Here is a 20,421-nt window from a genome sequence, read left to right on the forward strand (position 1 = left end):
CACATATACAACTGCATGTGGCACAGCGCAGTTTGCCTCAGCTTGCATGTGGAGCAGACTTGATTAATTGACCTTTGGCACAATGCAGGACAGAAAAGTATGTGTATAAATACCCATGGTTATCTCATGGTATCAGTGGGTGCGTCTACATGTGATGCTATGCTGCCACAGCAATGTGCTATGGTGATGCAGTGTCACCAGGCACAAACCATGATTCTGCAACTATGTCACTGTAGCAACATGCTCCCTTATTACAGCTCATTGCTTTGGCAATGTAGGGGCTAAAAATAACCATGTGCTGCTGGCATGGAGTACTACAGGCTATTACTGTGCCATCATTTAGTACTTCCAAAAGGAAGTATTAAGTGATGGCCCCATAGGGGCATGTGTAAATGTGCCCATTATGAGCAAAACGAAGTATATCTGGGTGCTTTTACATATTACAAGTTTACTTCATCTCCAAATCTAAGTATATATTGCTTCTTTTTAGAATAAATACAGTGGCCATGTAATGTACCATATGCCAGCATTTCTCAACCCATGGGTCGTGACCCAAAAGTAGGTGCCAAGAATATATAAAAGGGTCATGAACAAATTTTTAAAATGGATCAAACAACTTTAAAAATGGATTCTCCTTTAAAGGAGAAAAACATGGGATACCATGGCTTTTCCCTTGACGGCTTGCACTGCTCTAGACTGCAAGGGGCTGCTTGTTGCCCCCAAAGCCCCACACCCTACTACCTCATACATCTACCCCCAGCCCCACACACTGAGGGCTGGGACCTAGGAGAAGGGGGCAGTGGGTCAGGAGTGAGGTGCACTAGGTCAGGACTGGCCACTGATGTTTATAAATGGGTCCTGGTACAAAAGAGGTTGAGAACCATTGCTCTCAGCTATTCTTCTCAGCATAATTTTTACTTGTGATATATGCAGTGTATTTAGATACATACATTTGTATAATAAAGTTTTGTATTTAGAACAGCTTTTTTTTCTGGGCACTTGCATACTAAAGTTTAGCAAAAGAACAGAAACATAAAAAAAGACAGTATATTTCAAATTTGCAATCTGAAATCATAGGAGAGCAGAAGGAAGATATTTTCAAGGCATTCAGAAAAGTTGTTAGTTTGGGTTAATCCTTTTTGTTCTGAAAAGTACTATACTAATTACAATAAATCCTAAACTAACCAATTTTTTTCTTAGGTGTTTATTCTGGCAGCTTTACCAAACATTTAAAAATGTAAAACAGTGAACAATTACTTTCCTCCTCATTTGGATAGAAAAAAGCTCTAGACTTGAATTAAATCTTTTGTTTTCAGTTCATTGTTAATTGCTGTAGTTGTTCAATAATTACTGAGGGAAAGCTAGATCAAACAGTTACATTTTGCCTTTGGTTTAGAATGAGACAAAGTAAGTATTCACTATTACCTCCTCTGGAAACAATTCCAGCTCCTATGATGCGCTTTCTCCAGCACTCGGAAGATTTGCTCTATGAGTCCACAATCTCAGTTCACCCCTGATATGTTATTGTCGTGGAAGGTCAGAGGATGAGGCAATGTGTCAAATAACAAGGACCAACTGCCATGAAAGAGTCTAAATATCTTTGCACTGGATCTTTTATTCAGTGGGGAGTCCAAGGCAGAGAGCAGAACACAGGAGTGAAGGACTCATGATGACCCATACTGCCAAGTAAATGGACTGATAAATTTGGAACCAGTCAGACCTTTTTCAATGCATGTTGCTTAAATTTTAGATATGAGTTGTAATAAGCAGGGATCCTGGTTTTCTCTGTTTACAAATTGCAAATTCTCTGATAAAAATGGAAAATTCTCTGATTTAAAAAAACCTAAATCCTCAATTAAAATAAAAGACTCTCTCTCTCTCTATATATATATATATGTATATATATGTATGTATCCGTTTAACACAATGTTTTATTGATATATTTACAATTTTAAGCAATTTGGAAGCCTACCAGTGCCTCAGTCACTATAAAAAAAAATTCTAAATACCTATAAATTTTGGCCTTTGATTTTGGCTTTTTTATCATGGAAAAATCAGAACTCTCTCTGCCTCCTTCCCACACCAGGACATGGGTCCAGCTGTGGTTGCCCCCCCATCCTTCTTTGTGGTGCTGAGCAGCCCTGATTTGACAGCGCTCTGCCCCTTCCATTGCCCCTCCCTCCCAAACCACAGCTCCCCAGTCCTGCTGGTGCCCCTCACTGCCCAGCCACAGCCCTGCTAGAAAGGACCCCAAGCTGCCAGGCTACGGGACCAGGGACCCAGGTTCACAGCCCTCTGCCCCACAGCAGTGCCCGAATTGTCTGCCATCCACAGGAGGCAGTGGCTGCTGCGGCCCCAGTGGTGACTGGAGCACAGAATCTGGCTCCCCCTCAAAGTGACACCTATCGGGGTGGGGTGGATACAGGCTGCCTGCTGCAGGCTTGGGCTTCTGCCCTGCTGCCCTCCCCACAGCCCCGCAGCCCAGCGGGCATAACATAGCATGGCAGAGCAGAGCAGAGCAGGGCCAGGTGGGGAAGCCATGAGCCCCATGCTACCATAGTGAGGAGCTCCCTGCCTGCCCAACCCTGCTCTGCCCTGCCATGTGGGGTCCTACCCTCTGAGCCACGGAGGCCCTGGGGAGAACAGGACAGGGCAGGGAGTCCGAGCCTGCATTGGGCAGCCTGCACCCTCCCCCCCCCACGCACAAATCTGGAGGGCACAGGGTGGGTGCAGTGGCAGGGAGCCAGCCCCCACCCATCCTTGCCCCTGGACGAGCTGCCTGTAGCCCTGTCCCACTCCTTGCCTGGGCCCTGTGGCCACATATGGCCCTGGTCCCCAAGACCCACACACCACCTGGGCTGGGCAGTAGCCCCAGCCCCAGCTCTGCCCAACTCCCTCCCACCATCACTACTGGGGCCTCAATACCCACCTTCCCCACCAGGCTTCCCTGCAGGACCTGCTCTTCAGGCTGCCTGGCAGCCATGTGCATGTACACATGTGCACATGCACGTGGCGTTCCCTGCCTGACTACCTTCCTCCCACTCCCCACCAGCCCCTTGCAGGCTGGAACTCTGCCAGCCTGCAATAGAAAACCCAGTATTTCCTGCATTTTTCTCCTGAATGGCATGTCCTGCATTTTTCCATTGCGAATGGTAATAATTAAGCCTGAAAGTCACAAATGTGTGCATCCCTTTACCTGATAGGATGGAGCAAAATCTCCTGTCAGTATGGTATGCCACATTCAATTATAACATGTCATTCAAAATGATATTTCTGTCAGTGTCCATTCTACCTCGACTCATATTTATCGTAGTGCTAGATCCTTCACTAAATGTAAGGCCTTTAAGACCCAACAAGATTACTCTCATAGTTAACATTTTAAACAAATTAATTGCAAGGGAAAATATCTGCTTTAAACAAAATATTCAATTCAGTCAGATACTCAGAAATGCAACCTAGTGAGAGCGATGTATAAAAAACTGAATGTTGCTCCATTAAGCAAAGATGAAAGGGGGACTGTAAAGGAATTACAACAACATCCATCCTTAACAGTCCTTTTTAACAGTTCATGTAAAAGAGTGAAAATCTGTACCACTCAAAGACTCCAAACAAAAAAAAAACACTTAAACTTTCTAATAAAAGATAAAGATGGTAAGAAAGACAAAGATCAGAACTGACTGCCTGTTAACCAGAAACTGAGCATCTGCAGCTACTATTATCTGTGTTCATTTGCAGCCTGAATTTTTAATGCTTATCAATTTTTTAACTTATCTTTTTTTCTTCCCACTGTTGTAAGCTTCATAAAAGATGGAAGAGGTAGAGAGGATTAATTTTCTTTGAATTATATTCAGTAGAAAAGTCACAGCAGTGTCAGTTTCTCACATATTGCATGATATTTACCTTCCTTGTTTTTTTGTAGCAAGTCTTGCAAGCAGCCATTGTGTTGAATATTTAAAATAGAAAACTTTTTTTTGATAACTAAAACATCATTATGCTCCTCTGAGCTGTTTTCTACATGACATTTGAGTTCTTTTTCTAATTTAACATTTCCCCCAGGATTCTCGAGGAGCTTCTTGAAGGGGAGCATAGGCAGCAGATGTGGGGGGCTAACCGGGCTCAGCCTGTCCAAAGGCAGGGGACAGCAGGCATGGTCAGAAGACAGCCTGACTGCAAGCTGCTGCAGTGGGCGGGGAGGGGCATGCACACTCAGATACCCTACGCAGTCAGGCTTGCAGCCAGCAGGCAGGTAAGTTTCTTTCTTTACCCAAGTTCTAACGAAAGTGCCCACCCTCCACCCCTGGAGTAGGTGTAAAAGTGCCCAAAGTGCCCAGATGATTGCATCAACTGTTCTATCCTATTTCCAAATTAAAATATTCAAGCTTCACTAGTTTTATACAGTTGTTCTCCGATAGATTAAACGAGGAAGTGGCACGTAAGCCAAGTTACTTTTTTCACTTAGGGTGCTTACAAAGTTTACATATAGATCAATAGAACTGAGTTTAGCAAGGTAGAAATGCTAAGTGTGCAAGCATTCACAATGCTTAGCTTCATCTAAAAATGATGCGCATGATAGAAATTGAAGCTTCCGATTATGAGATCTAACTTGAGACTCATATGGGTTAGACTGGTTTAACAAATGCCTGTACAGTTCCCCGATCGATAGAAGTTACCCAGGTGTCTTTTGGCATCCCAGAGTGCATTGCTCTTGCCCTCCCCCCAACACTGGGGGATACTCTGCACTCAGGCTGCATTCCATTGCTACAGCCAAGTGCAGCGCAAACCCCACCTACTGGTCATCTCAGGGCAAAGAAAGCCCAGTTCTTCTCTTCGGCTGTGTCTTGTGCTCCAGGTACCACAGAGATGTAAGGTACCAATGCAGCTATGTACTCTGCATTCAGATACTTGACACCCTATGCTAGGCCCCTGAACCTCCAAGACTTGGTCTCAAAGCACAAAAGATGCACATGCAGACCAAAAACCCCCACCCAACAGACCTCCAAAACTCAGATACAGACCCAAAAACCCAGCACCCCAGGACTCAGACAGACACAAAATCCCACAACTGAAGATCCAGACTCAAGCACCATGCAACTCAGACCCAAGCAATGCACAGAAACCAGTGCAGGCTTTTTAGGTCTGGGGTAAGAGGGAGTGTGGACATATGGGAACATCCAGCATGGAGGTGAATTATGGGCTTGGTGGAGCATGGTCAGACAGACCCCAGCCAGCAGATACCTGAACCATGGTAATTTAGAACATGGTTACTGGCATGGTTGTTACCAGAAAAAGGAAGCCTCCAGAAAGTTCAGGCCACTGGGAAGGAGGAGGAAAGAGCATGGCCAGCCAAGCTGGTGCCAGCAGCTGAATATCCCCAGAAAGTTCATGGCAAGTGGGGTGTGGTCAGCCATCCTGGGGGCAGGAGATAGAAACTCCTGGAAAATTTAGGGCTGGGCACAGGCATGGTCAGCTGAGCTGGTGCTGGCAGGTGGATGCCCCTGGAAAGGCTGGGATGAAATGCATGACCAGTGGATTTGGAATCACTGTGGAGCAGTGGACACACCTGAACAGATCCAGGCCCTATTTGAATGAGAGAGAGCTATGCACCAGGACCCACACCCACACATCCCCACCTACACACTTGTGGTCAGATCCCAACTGATCCAGTGATATGTGGACCAACCTGCAGACACGCAGACCCAAGGGGCTCCATTCAACACTGTGACAGCCTAGCCCATCTAGCTCCACTGTGTAGAGCTGGGTTCAGAACTGTGTTGTCAAGGAGATGAGGGATCTCATCACCATCTGGGGCAAAGAGGCAACCCAGGAACAACTCTGCAGCACATGCCATGACAGGGAGGTATTCCAGCAGATTGCCAGAGATGAGAGTTCAGGGCTACAACCAAAACTGCACACAGTGCAGGGACAAAAACAAATTGATGAAGACTCAAGTCAAACAGTTATGTGGTGGACCTGCTCCTCTTCCCTTCAAGTGATAGGGCTGTCTTCACCTTACACACCTATGCCATCACTGGATAGGGGGTGCAGCTGGTAATAAGAGGGTCCCAGTAGCAGGTAGTGCATAAGGGCTCCAGGGAGACAGGATAACTGGGTGTGCAGCAGCAGTTCCCCCACCCCCCAGGAACATGGGAGAAGCAAGGGTGCTGATGCTGATTTCCAGGGACACAGGGGAGCTAGGGGTACAGATTCAGCTGGAGCTAGATTACAACTCCTTCAACTTCTTCCAGGGTGATCCAGTCATGGGCATCATGGGACACTACTTGGGGGACAGTTCTGATAGCACAGTAATTGAAACACAGGATGTGAACCCCAGGGCATGCCATCCATATCACAGGTAGCCCTGGAGCAAGCACCTGGTCCCTGATGGACCTCAAACTTCTGAATCTAGGTGAAACCATGTGACCAGATACACCATTTCCTGTGGTGTCCTGAAATGACCAAGGGTGTTCCAGTCCTTTGTCTCCAGTAATTCCAGTAATTCCCCAGAGGCCCTGCTACTGATGCACAGGAAGCTAGGATTCAACACAGCACAACTTGGATGTGATTAAAACCCATTTGCAGAGGGAACATTGCACCCACCAGTGACTAAGCAGGGTCCACACCCATAGATAGGAGGGCAGAGCAATAGCGGCATGTTGGCACCCTACAGCTTATAGCACAGTGTCCAAGACGGTCACCAGAAGACAATTCTGATACCCCATCCCTTCCCATGGTGATAAATGGTCACTACTACATAGCTTGAAGTCAGATCCACCAGCCATCCTATTACGGTACAAACCCCCAAAGGGAATGTCTCAGCACACTGAGAGAGAGGGGTGGAGGCTAGAATTATCCCTCCACCCTAGCTGGATTTGTGCCTCCACCCTGACTGGAAAAAGCACATGACCCAGGGAGCTAACTACTCAACTATCATTCAACACTGGCCTTATCATATCTGCACTCTCCCACTTCCTCCAATGTGAGCCCATACCCATGGGCATTTCTCATGGCATCAGTCAAAAAGTGTTAAAATAAATCTGGCTTCATCACACCACCCTGAATACCCCTCAAGGCCATCCTCTTTTCCTGAGAAGAACCAACCAATTCTTCCCCAAATGCTGGAACACCTCCCCCACTGTACTTCCCTCTCCACCACACTGAGTACCAAACTACTTTCCCCCAAACTACATCAAGGATCATAAGCATCCCAATGCCCCTGTACAGCCTGCTGTTGGTTGCTCCCTGACTGGACCTTAATTAAAAGACTGGTTCAAGCACCCTTGCTGAAGGCAAGCAACTGCCAAGTCCTGCATCCCCTACCGTAGCTCATGATATATCACCAAAATGGTTTATTTAATTGGCAGGAAAAAGACTAAGACACAATGATAAGTGTTGGAGTTCTGCACACTATGCCATGCCACATCACAGGGATGAGTAGCAGGTAGGAAGCTCATGTCTGGGCATGTGAAAATACACAGTGCTAGGAACAATTGGCATTGCATTCTATTAGGGACCAGGAACCACTGATATTGTATGACATCAAGGACCAGAAAAATGTTTCCCTTCCCTCTATCCGTCCCTCTCCAGGACAGAGTCCCCCAAGAGAAAGCAAGTGCATCTGGCCAGTGCTGGATCAAGGGTTGTTCCTAAGCCAATGTCTTAGAGATGTTTGCAGGACGCACTTGACTGGTTCAATCCCTGGTCCCACTGCAAAATCTATGGCTGCAAGGCAGCATTAAGTCTCACAACAGAAATGGTCACAGCACTATGCAGCTCTGGTCCTTTCACAGAAAGAGTGTCCCTTCATCTCTCCTCCTCATGAGACAGAGTTCAGGAGTCAAGTTACCACATCAGGAGGGAAATCCAGAGTCAGAATCCACAACATAGGCCAGGGTCCAGGAATCAGATACTGAGTTATCAAGTCCAAAAAAAATCTAGGTTGAAGTCTGAGGACAGAGCCAAGCAAGGTCAGGAAACCAGGAAACAGATCCATGAGGAAATCTAAAGGCAGAAGCTAGGGACAGCCAAAACTAGGGTGAGGAACCAGGAAAGCCAGAGAGCACAGGGACTGACTGGGAGGTTTGCAAAAGCAAACTGGGGTCAGCACTCTTGGCTGACCTGGGAGTCTGCTGCCACAGCTGGGACTAAATGGATATGCAGCATTCATTCAGGAAGCTAGTAGCTGGAGCAGAGCTTGTCAGTCAGAGATCCAAGGCAGGTATGACAACCATAACCTGCAAAAGGATTAGGGAATTGGGCCGGGGGAGGGGGATGGAACATTAATCAATTTGGTTCCAGCACAGAAAGACTTTTACCACCGAGACATTGGGAAGAAACGGCAGCTTCTACAATGACAGGAGATGTGGTTAGAGAGTCCTGCTTGTGTTCTATAGACTAGCAGTCCATGTGCACTCCCAGGAAACCCAAAATCCTGATCCCAGGTCCCATTGCCATAAAGTAAGAGTAGCAAGTTCCTGCCTGAGTTCCTCAGGGTGCCCCACCTGCATCCTGCTAGGCACCTCATCAGCATGGCTGTAGAGCCTTCTGCACACTCAGACCACAAGCTCCCCACCCAGGGATACAATCCTAGATGGGCTGGGTGGGCGGGCACAGAGCAGCTCACAGAGCCGATGAGAGATAGACAGGACAGGACACATACATCTAGTCCTGTTTCTCTGAGAGTTTCTAGCCAAGATATGGCAGGGACTGATACTTCTTCTCTTATACCTTGTGCTTTCAGAAATGTTTGATATATTTCACAAAGCTGGGGGCTCCGGCCTCTATTTACAGAAACAATGTCTGCACATAGGAGGTGAGCTTGAAGAGGATGTGATGGCAGTTCAAGGATGGACTCGTAAAAAACTGCAGAGTGGATGAGAGGTGTTCATGGGAGACTGCAAGGAAGCAAAGAGGAGATTGTAGAGGCCATGGTAGCTGCCTCCAAGCACCAAACATGCTTTTCAGACTCCTGGAACCAACAGCTTTGGACAAGGCCAGATTATCCCTTTAATGGGACCTAGGCAAACAAAGTCATGGAACCCTAGTTTTTTCACTCAATAATTATATTTAAAATAAGCACATCTGTGTCCCTTCTTCACTTAACGCCTAGGCATGTGTCTAGTTTGCCTATGCATTAATTTGGCCCTGGCTTTGGCACCAGCATGAGGAAAGACTGCAAATGTGGAGGGGGGACACCATGAGGCTGTGGGATGCCTTCAGCTGGTCTGCTAAGGAATGAGGGATTAGGATGGCCTTTTAATATTTCAAGGAGGCTACCTGTGCCTCTGCAGAGCTGGTAAAGCCTGGACAGGAACCTGAGTCACTATGCAGCAACCTATAACACTTCCAACTGGCATCAGTGCTATCTCTCTGAGCCTCATATGGTGTGAAAGTTTCCCTCCAGGCCTGACACAGTGAGAGAGGCTACCTCCAGCCCCATCGTGCACCCCATTTCAAAGGACTCTTCCCCAGGCTATGAAGAACAGGAGTCCTACACATAGCACATCCAGAGGCAGGGGAAGGGGGCTGCCTCCCACCCCTCCTCACCCCATCCCTTGACTGGCAGCACAGAGAGAGGAAAGTGGATTAGGGACAGGTGAGGACCCACTGACCCAGGAGGTTAATGGCAGGAGGGGTAACCAAGCATACCATCTCTGGAAGGAGAGGACAGATTGTGTGATTGAAACCAAAGCACTCAGAACCAAAGGGAAAACCCACCCAGACACCACAGTATTCCTCAGTTCCACTATCATCCTAGCAGCCCTGGTGCTTCCCCACTAAATGCAGGTCCCCCAAGCTGTACTGGGAGAGCCCTAGTGAAGTGCCAAACCTCTGATATTGGGGGGAAGACCATAACCCACCGTCCCACCATGCCACACCATCACTGGGACAGGGCTTGGAGATGGTGCACAGAACTCCGACCTCGTCTTCCCACCATGCCCAGGACTGACAGAGGAGGATATCCAGGCTCCAGCTATGCTGGAGAAAGAAACCTGCCACTCCTGGGTCTTGGTGCAATACACCCTCAAAGCATGGTCAGGGGTCACAAGGCTAGTGTCCCTGTCAGGAGGGAGAGCAGGATACAGGGCCCATGGGCAAGGATGCTCTGGTCCCTTGGAGGCCCATGAGGAACCCATGGCAATGGAGCTTGCGCCTACACAGCCCCTGCACACATCCCTACAACCCTCTTAAGTAATTTGGGAATCACCCATCTGTCTTCCACCTACATAGAGGTGTCCCTGATCTTCACTTCTGAGCCTGTGACTTAGGGCACTGGGCTATGCTATGCTTTCCAGTAGCAGGTTCTAGCTCATTATCATGCCCCTAGTTTCCAATCCTGCCAACCTTTTCAAGTTATCCCATACATCCAAAGAGAAAAGAGCCCTATTTCTAACTTGGTTATCATTCAATGGCTTTTATTTTTTTAAAAAAAAACATGTTTGACAACTGAGGAGAGTTAATCTGAGCTATAACTCTTTCCTGTTCTGTATTCCCCTGCAAGCAGGTTTTTTCTCCTCTCAAGGCTGATGTCCAGCTGGTCAGGGATTTCCCCAACCCTGGCCACCTCAGAAAGCCCCCAGGGAATGAGTGGCTTAGTGGTAGGAGCCTCACAATAGACAGGCCCCCACCCAAAGCTAGGGCTCAGCCACTAAAGTCTTTCTAAGCCTCCTGATAGCCTCAGGATTTTCTCCTCTGGGGACTGTTCCCTCATCCCAGTAATCCAGGACACAACCCAACAGGTCTTTCCTGATCATGATTCCCTGATATTTGGGCTGTCCCAGGTGTGCACATTCTGACATACGAGCACTGTAGCTTGCCCCTGGGCACTGCACTTCCCCACCCAGGCCTCATGGAAGGAGTCCCCCTGGCCATACAGACATTGCACAGGATGCAGGTGCATTGCAATGAGGCAGGGCAAATACTCCTCAACCATATCAAGACATGTGCTCAGAGCCCTCCAGAATATCTTCAGGTGGTTAAAGCTGTACTTAGTGGTCATGCAGCATCTGCTGAGAAAATAGTTGAAATGTTCTCATCTCTAGTCCAGGTGTCTAGTGTAGGGTTTCATGAGCCATACCAGGAGAGTATAGGCTAGATCCCTGGTGATGAGGGACGATCCCTGGTGATGTGAGATGATGACTCCATTAACCTCAGTGTTGGGGGCTTCATCCATTCTCCACTATTTGAGGGAGTTTGGAATTGTGGAAGACCCTGGCATCATGGACACTGCCAGCTAACTGGCAAAGCTGTGAATGAAGCACTCATGGTGGTCAATGCAGCACAGAGAAGCCTTCCCATTAAATGAACTCCACAGCACCTTGGGGTAGGCAGAAGCCAACCCATAAATATCATTTTTCAAAATCTTGCTCCAAAAGTTGGTGTGGGAGCTCTTATCTCTACTGTTCTGGATACTAAAAGTGTCTGCATGCTAAATGCATGCAGAATAACTTTGTGCTTGATATACAACTTTTTATTTGCTTAACAAATAGATGCTTCCTGTGCCATACTGTAATTGAGTCTTTATTTAAATGTAAAAATAGAAAGCCCATAATTGAAAAATGCACCTTCAAAAGCATGATAAAAAATATTCCTGCCACAGCAATTTTCATAGTAGTGTATTCAGTGCATGTATCTGCAAAGCACATCAGATAAAAAAAGAGCATGCCATTCCCATCTATACTATATATGCTAAGTACATCTGCACATCATCAATGAAGGAAGGCAAAAAAATCATATCATGTATTCCACATTTACCATCAGTTTCACTCTCAGCAGGGACTGTTTCTGTTGGCATTTGGAAAGAATTAACTACACTACATACCTACAGCAAGTAGGCAGAAGAAACTATCAGAATTTCAATGCATTCCAATAGTTGTCTAGCAATTTTAAAAAGTGTCTATCCAGGAATAGAGTAATGAGTATGAAGCACCACTACCAGTGACTAAGTTTGAAAAATATGTAATAAGTTGTGTACTTTTTAAAATATTCTTTGCATAAGAATGGATACCATGCTTTCTTAAGTGAAAGCAAGAGTGTAATTTTAAATTGCAACAAACTCTGGACAGGTTTCCACAGTCACTTAATGTGTTACCATAGGATCCAGCAACTCCAAACAATACAGAGGACCTATTCCACTAGGTCCTGTGTACACAATAACAAAAAAAAAAACCTTCCTTTTTCAAAAACCTAGAACTCTAACTTAAGTCAAGCAACAAGGAAAGGTGTAACAAATTGACGGCAGGAATGGAAGAGGTGAGGTGACCCATGCTGATCACACATACTTGCTATGTTTGTGGTCAGAAAGTTTGGACACCATTACTTTATTTTTAGTTTGATATGTAAATATACCAAGCATATTCATGATTTCAGTTCATTATGGTGTACAAGGCCCTTGGAGAGGGATTTGACTGAGAAAAAAGTAATTGTTTCATATGCTGAGGGAAGTATAATAAACTATCCATGTTTTTCAGTCACTTCACCAACCCCATAGCAATATTAATGCATCTGAGATATTACAGGCTTTGTGCCCACTTATCTTAGTGTTACACAAGCATCAATTTAACCACATGAGTAGCCTTTACTTTCACTTTTGCCCAGCCAAAGTTTAAGGCAGAAACTGCTGTTACTGTATTTCATTCAAGGAAATACAAACTCCCATTTCTATGTGTTTTGGGGGGGGGGGAGAAAGGTATGTATTGTATGTGAGAAAATATGGAATTTCAGCAAAAGCAAAACACTTATAAAACATGATGGGGAAAAAAGAAATTTCTCTTTTAACTAATATCTCAGTGGTTAGAGCTGTTACCCAGGATGTGGCAGCTGTAAGTTTAAATCCCTTTTCTGAATCTCTATAGCATTAGAATAAGCTGAGGAGAAGAATCTGCTTTTTCAATATACTCTAACCACCAGGACATGGAGTAAAAATACCCTGGCTCTTACATGGCTTTATAATTCAAGTCTTATTTTTTTTTTCCCAGACAAAACTTTTTGGCAAATTTGGGTCAAATTTTCCAATAGTCCCAGATAAACCAAAATGACATTTTTTAATAAATGGAGAATTTGCCAGAAATACTTGTCCAGTGCCAGTCACAACAGATTAGTTTCTGTTCAGAATCAGAATGGACCAAGCTGTGAAAGGCACAGAACATGCAGTAAACAATTCCAATTATATTAGCAGCACTAGAATACACTGAATGCAGCAATTAAACTGCATGCAATATAGTTATGTTATTCCAGCCTAAGGAAACCAGGGAACATTTACCACTGCAGGTTCTGAAAAAAATAATGAATATCATTACATTCACTGTAGGATTAAAATCTAAGATGCAAATAAAACGAGTAGTTAATATATTATAAGAGTAATAAAATGTAGCTAGTTCTTGTATTAAACATTCTTGTTTCCTTTTAGCAGAATCAGCAAGAACAGATTGTCCATAATCATTATTTTTCGAGCATCTTGATTGGATGTTTTAAAAGTAGACAGAATACAGAATAATATATTTTTAAAAAGAATACATAATAATGCATTTTCATGTTAATGTGAATGTTCTCTTTCCAGTGTCCATTCACATACTCCCTGTAAGCTTATCTAACATCTCTCCCAACAATACAGTTGGTCTAATAAAATAGATTACCATTAAAATCCTTACCACATGTTTCCTGGACAATCACACGTACAACAAACACCTCTTTAACCCGATATTCATTTTAGGTAAATTAATACACTCTGTGCTTTTGCTACGAAAGGGGAAAATAGTTTAAAAAAGCCAAAGATTGTGTCCAAGTTTTTATCAGAAGAAGTGGTGTGAACCAACACATAATTGACCATTCTCCACCCAAATCCACAGAACCCCTCCCATAGAAACATCATGACTTAACTATCTGTATGGAAGGACTAAAAGGAAGGACAGTCTCCATCTTGGACATCATCATCAGAAATAGTATCAGAAAGGTCTTGTCATCTCACTGAAAACAGTGACAATAAAGGATATTGTTTTCCCAGTTGAGAACATAGCTCTAGCTCTAAAGCACTTGTCAGTAAAGTCTTAACCTTGTTGGCTGCTGAAAGAAGTCCTGGACACAGGTGCTGATGAAGTGCAATCCACTGCCACTTAGGCTATTAGTACAAGAAAATGTCACTCAGGTAAATGGTTGCTTGAAGTCAATGCTTTTGCCATTTACCATTCTTAGATTCAACATAATGTTTTCCAACTATATCTGTTTTGTACCGGTTTTGTACTCATTTCATAACCATTTTAGACTGGTGTCGTGAAACTATGTGTATGGCAACAGCTCTTCTGACACTTGTACAGAGTTTTGTACATAAGATAAATATCTATGTTCATTCAGTAGTCCTAGTTCTGTCTGCACTCTTCAACATCAAGTGTGAAGGCTAAGTATGGACATTCAAAAAGCCCTAGGTGGAACTTATCCAAAGTTACACAGTTTTCTGTAAGTGGCATAGTTTAAATTGGTAGCAAACAGAACGCACATTCACCCTTTGGTAGGAGAGGAGGGGAAATCCTAGACAAGATGCCACCATTTTTAAACCAATCTATGTATGCCATACTTCTATTCTATTACAGGTATCGGCTGGTTTCTGAACGCTTATACTGGTAAATGCATAATGTCTGTACCTGGCCTAACTGTTGCTTACACTTTAGCGCTTTCCTCAGTCCTTTTAATCAAAAGGTCATAATGGGTAACCACTCTTGTTCTTGGTCATAAGGATATTGGTCTTAGTCATACGGGTAGTTCCATTTTTGGATAAGGTTTAAATGAGCCAGTAGTGTGAATCTCATAATTTTCACTCAGCAGAAATTTATACAAATATTTTCTATGTTTTCAGCTTGCATGTGTTTGATGGTGATTTTTAGGTTGAAATAACCCTAAAATCCTCAGAGAAAGCCATTAGAAACCATAAAGTTTCATCTGCTTTATGTCAAAATTATGTTTAAGTGTACAGTAGTTCAGAATGCAAACACAAACCACAAAAATCAACCCAGATCATTTCATTCTGTGCCCAATTTCATTTCAAAGGTATATATAATAGGTTTAATTCCTTTAGTGCTGCCAACCTAATAAATAGGAGTTAAAAGATCAAGAAGCCTCTTGGAATTAAATATCAAGATTAGAAACATGCACCAACTGGATTTTCATAATTATCCATGCTTCAAAACATACCAGTCAAAACTAATTTCATGCCTCCACCATCTTTGGCTTCATGTATTTTGGGTCGGTAGAATTCTGTTTCTTTAATTAGGCCATTTATTTGACTAAGACTTTTGAAAAATTATGTTTTTCATAAAGTGTCTTGTTTTCATATTTGTGTTTTATTTGCACACTTTATTTTGATCAGATACAGTATCATTTTTAGTTTGGTTTAGAACATTAATTAAGTAGCAAGAGTCCATTCATCCATGTCACTAAAACTGAACAATGATATCAATAATTGGACATTTACTAAAAACCTTTCATTACTTGGATTTGAATCCACATTCTATTAAACTCAGACACCTTATTGATTAGGCTACAAAGAATCTTTAATTACCAAGTAACAAGAACTTTCAGGTGTTCAGTCAGCCACCAGATGGACTGCACATAGCCTCTGAATGCAACACAAACATATGGAAACTAACAATGAAAAATGAGTACAAATTTTATAAAAATGCTACAAAATATATTCCATAGATCACACCAGGCTTAATATGCAAATTGAATTTCAAGAAAACTAGACGTGTTTTTCAGCTTCAATAAAGTTTTCAATTTTTTTCCACATAATTTTCTAAAAACAGAATACTTGCTACTTTTTATTTGTTTTCAGTGTGAAATTTTATAGTCCACATTGTAAGCCACAAAACAGGGGTGGGCAGGGGTTCTGGGGAATTACATCTGTAATATCCCAAAAGCTTACGTACAGAAGAAAAAATGTTCCCATTCTTCCATAACTATCCTTTTTATTTTGGTATTAGAAAGGGAAAACTCATGACTCCTAGTTTAGATGCCTAATTAGTTTTGGGGATCTGGACTTTAGTGTTTACATAGGTCTTTAAAGTATGTTTAGTACTTTATAATCTTAACTATGCAGCTGTGAGATGGTGAGTTTATACACACACCTAGAAATACATCAGACATCTATTTATAGATGGTGAGTTTTATGCAAAGACCTAGAAAGTCATTTTCTTAAAGCCCACCTTGTGATAATAAGTCAGAAGAGCTTGAACCCAGCATTACGTTCATTTGGCTAGACTACTTAGATTTTCCATAAGCAGTTACGTCTGTAGTAGAGCCAGCAGCTGGTATTTCACCTAACCTCTGTGTGCAATCAGTAAAGTCTAGGGGGAGTGGCTTTATTAGAAGAACCATGCACAAACTGACTGCATTTGAAGAAATCCAACTTCTGGATACAACCTCCAGAACTTAGGTAATGTATTTTTGTGTTGCTTCACATTTTGGCTCACGTCTGTATGTACAGTTGAAAAGGACTAACCAACCAAAAATAAACTGGGCTGCACATAGGATCTATGTAACCATGATTATATTTCCCAAAAAGTGCACCAAGAATTAAAACCTGGTAAATTTTCTGTCCGTTTGGCAGCTGTCACTAGTAACTGTTCTAAGAGGACCAAAACATTTCTGTATAGGACCTAGTCACTTCTCCTCCTGCTTTGAAATCTTAGAGATGGAAGACTCAACAATTTTTTATCAATCTTATAAATCACATAGTTTCCCAACCTCAAGGCAACTATCATACCCAAATCTAAACCAAATAAAACATGTTAAGGCCTGAACTTCCCTTTTATTATGCCCCTGCAGCTCCATTAAAGTAAAAAAAATGTTACATGGATGTAGTTGAGAGAATCTGATCTTATTTACAAACTGCATTCCCCTCCTCTCCCCGCCATCTGAGCTTCAAACACTGCTGCACCTACATAGTTCTCCACCCATTTTTCCCGCAGGGCTACACACACAAAAGTGTTCCTGATAACTAGTTTCTGTAATCATACAGTTGAATAAGATGTAACTTTGAGGAGAAGAAAATCCCACAGAGATGTATGACTTTTGCTTATTCTTAGCAAATATGTAATCATTGCCTCTTTTGATTTTCCTTCATTGCCCCTAACTCCCACTGTGAAAGCAAACACTGCTGAATATATAGTAAGAATAAAATTGAGACTACATGCTGCAATAAACTGGATGCGAAGTTTGTCTTTGACTCCTCCTCTATAATCAACAGCTTTGTGCTTCACTTGCAGTGAAAGTTAGAGAATTGCAGAGGATTTCCCTTTTTCCTTCATTTTCAATACATTGAAAAATACATTGTTGTTACATTTTCTTTGTTTAGAACAATAATCATTATTGTACCAGTTATTTCACCTCTGCAAAATCCCATCTGGGTATCTGTAGAAGTTGGTACAGTACACAAGAAAATGAAAATTAAACCCTGATCCTGTTCTTATTGAAATCTGCAGAAGAACTCACTGATTTCAGCAATGTATGATGAAGTCCTTATTATTTATGAATCAGTAATTGGGGCTCCAGGAAACCTGAGTTATGGAATCTATACTTGCATGATTTATGCTATGCCTTGGAGGAAGAACAAAATGCTTTCTCCTTTAAATAAAGAGGCAAATAAGACACCAAAACTTTTCAAATAATTAGTTCAGTAAAAAAAACCTGAGAAATAAACAAACTCAAATTTGGGGCATTTCAGATCATTTGTGAATTAACTTTGTATAAGTTCTATAAGTTGAACTAAAATACTGAGTCTAAACCTACTTAGAGATGGATTGGTGCATTTCTGGTGTTTATAATTAGCATTCCTTATAATGCAAGAACTTGAAATTTGGTGTCTAAAATCATGAACGCTGTTGAAAGAAAATATGGATGAGACTAAAAGCAAAATTCTATGAGCTCTTATAAGAGCACTTTAGCCAAATGGTTTGGTAAAGTTGGTTAGGGATATTTTTAATCAATTATTTCTTTCAATTAGAAATGCTGGTTCATCAAAACCAAAACTGTGTTAGGAGTGGTTTCTCAGGCCCATAATGAAAGTTCTGGGCAAAACAGAAATCTCTGAATTAGAGACTTGGCACTAGCCCATTATGAGTATACAGACAATAGCCCTGTAGCAGGTTTGAGCCCCAGGGACAACCATAATGGGCCCTGGTAGACTTGCAGCTCCTGCCTGGCTCAGTCTATTATAGTCCTCCCTCAGCTACTTGCCCACCAGGCATATTTCTTATTGACAATTATGTAAGGGAAGCTGCCTGTGGGCTTTAGAGCAGGGGCAGGCAATTGTTTTGGGTGGAGGGCCACTTACCAAGTTCTGGCAAGCTGTCAAGGGCTGCATGGATAGCCCCACCTTTTCACAGATGCCACACCCTCTGGTTGTCATCTTGTGACCATGAGTCCTGCCCCCTAACCCCTGACCTTTGCCACCAGAAGTCCCTCCCCTTGCCCCCTTGAAGTACTCCTTTTGGCAAGGGGTTTTTCCATCTTGGAACCAGAAAAATACCAAACTATATTCTACAAATCAATCATCTACACGAGACATTAATTTAATTTCAAAAGATAATTTTGTCCTCATTTACACGTTTCTGTAGTGCACATAGAGGGGACTGCACAATAGTTTAAAATGAAGTCCTTCTCTTTTATATTGTTGGGGCGTGGAGGTGGATATAGGCTTGTGGGGGAGCTGTGGGTGTGTGGGTATATGGGGTGTGGGAGAGGGTGTAGGTGTGTGTGGTTGGGGTTTGTGGGAGGCTGGATAGGTGTGGGATGACGGAGTATGTGGGTATGTAAGTGGATATGTGAGGTGTGTGTGAGCAGAAGCTGACCCAACTCAGCCCCTGTAACAATATGTATGGATCTCAGAGGCAAAACCAGCAGCAGCAGAAAGGAAGAGTATGAAGGTGGAAAAGGAAGTGAGGGGGAGGAGACAGGAAGTGGAAGAGAGAGAGGCTGGGGGAGAACGGCAGGCCCTGTAACAGCTCTGTAAGAAACTGCTATAATAAAAGACACTGTTTATATTAAGTAGGGACCTGTTCCTTGATTACCCAGACAGGGTTACATGAAACAGCCCTGAGGGTTGAGGCAATCACCCGCAGTCCCTGCCCACCCCCCCCAGCTTCCCCCCATCTGAATTTAACCTCTCCAATGGAGGGAGGTGGGAACAGCCCCAGGGTCCCAAACCAGATGCTTGTGATTGGGGGAGAGGGGGTACTGGTGGGGCAGGGCTGGGCAGGCCTTGCTGTTGGGCTGCTGGGTCCTGCCACCAGCTTCCCCATGGTCCTACTGTCCCTGGCTCCTGTCATCTTTAACAGGCAACCAGGAGCAGAAAAATATTAATTTTCTAAATTTGTAGGGGCCACACGTGCTGGATAGAATAGCCTGGTGGGCCAGATCCAGCCCACAAGTTATATTTTGCCCACCCTTGTTTTAGAGTGAGCCTTAGCCCATGCAATTCACCACTCTCTCCTGGACCCCACTAGTGTCAATTCAGTCTTCAAGATCAATAGGCCCTCTTAGCCTCACGGCCTCCTCTGGGCCCTCTGGGGCTACCATCTCTCTGAGTAGGCCTTGAGCCTGCACCAGCAGGGCTTGAGGCTAAACCACCAGTGCAACTTAAAAACAAACAAAAAACCACCCTATGCCCTCTGGCAGACATTCAAACACTCTCTGGGTTTAACATAAAATAAAGGCCACCTGCCTGCATAAACCAGCCTTTCCGTCTGCCCCAGGTAGCCTTCTCCTGTTTCCAGGCTTGCAGAGTTGCTTACCCAGTTTCACCATCAGTTCAGGAGCCTGGCTGATCTACTGCCAAGAGCTCCTCTTTTCATGGCTCCCAGGGCTACGCAGACTGACTGGCTCTGGCATGGGGCTTATATGGCTCAATCCCAGCCCTCTTCCAGTCAGATGAGTCTCCAATTGGCCTCCATCACCACCTGCAAGGTGCCTCTCAGGCTGCCTTTCCTCTTAAATGGACAGGTGCACCAGCCACTTTGTCACAAACCCTTTCTCCTATATCCAACTGGCATGTAAGAGGTTTGCAATAGTGCACTTGTTCTGAATTTAGGTTAGGGACTGGTCTTTGTCCTTCCACATCCCAGATAGGTGCCTCATTGGGCTATTGGATGTTCTGTGGAATGGGTCTCTCTCAAAGAACTGTTTTTCTAGAACTCCATTGTTTCTCATGTTATTTTGGTTTTTAAAAAGCAGCTAGTTTGGAAGAAAAAATCTCATATGTTTCCATTTTCTCCACTTAATCATATTCTGCTCCACAGAAACCGTTAACAAGATTGTAACTTTAAACAGATTTTATAGCCAAATAATGTTAAAGTGTTGCAATTAGTGTCTTTTAATACATGCAGTTTCATTTGTGAAATAGGATTTTAAGTAATATGCCATCTGTTGTTCGCCTTT

This window comes from Crocodylus siamensis, chromosome 2 (genome assembly GCF_052110815.1).
Source record: "Crocodylus siamensis isolate JL-2025a chromosome 2, ASM5211081v1, whole genome shotgun sequence".
Taxonomy (NCBI): Eukaryota; Metazoa; Chordata; order Crocodylia; family Crocodylidae; genus Crocodylus; species Crocodylus siamensis.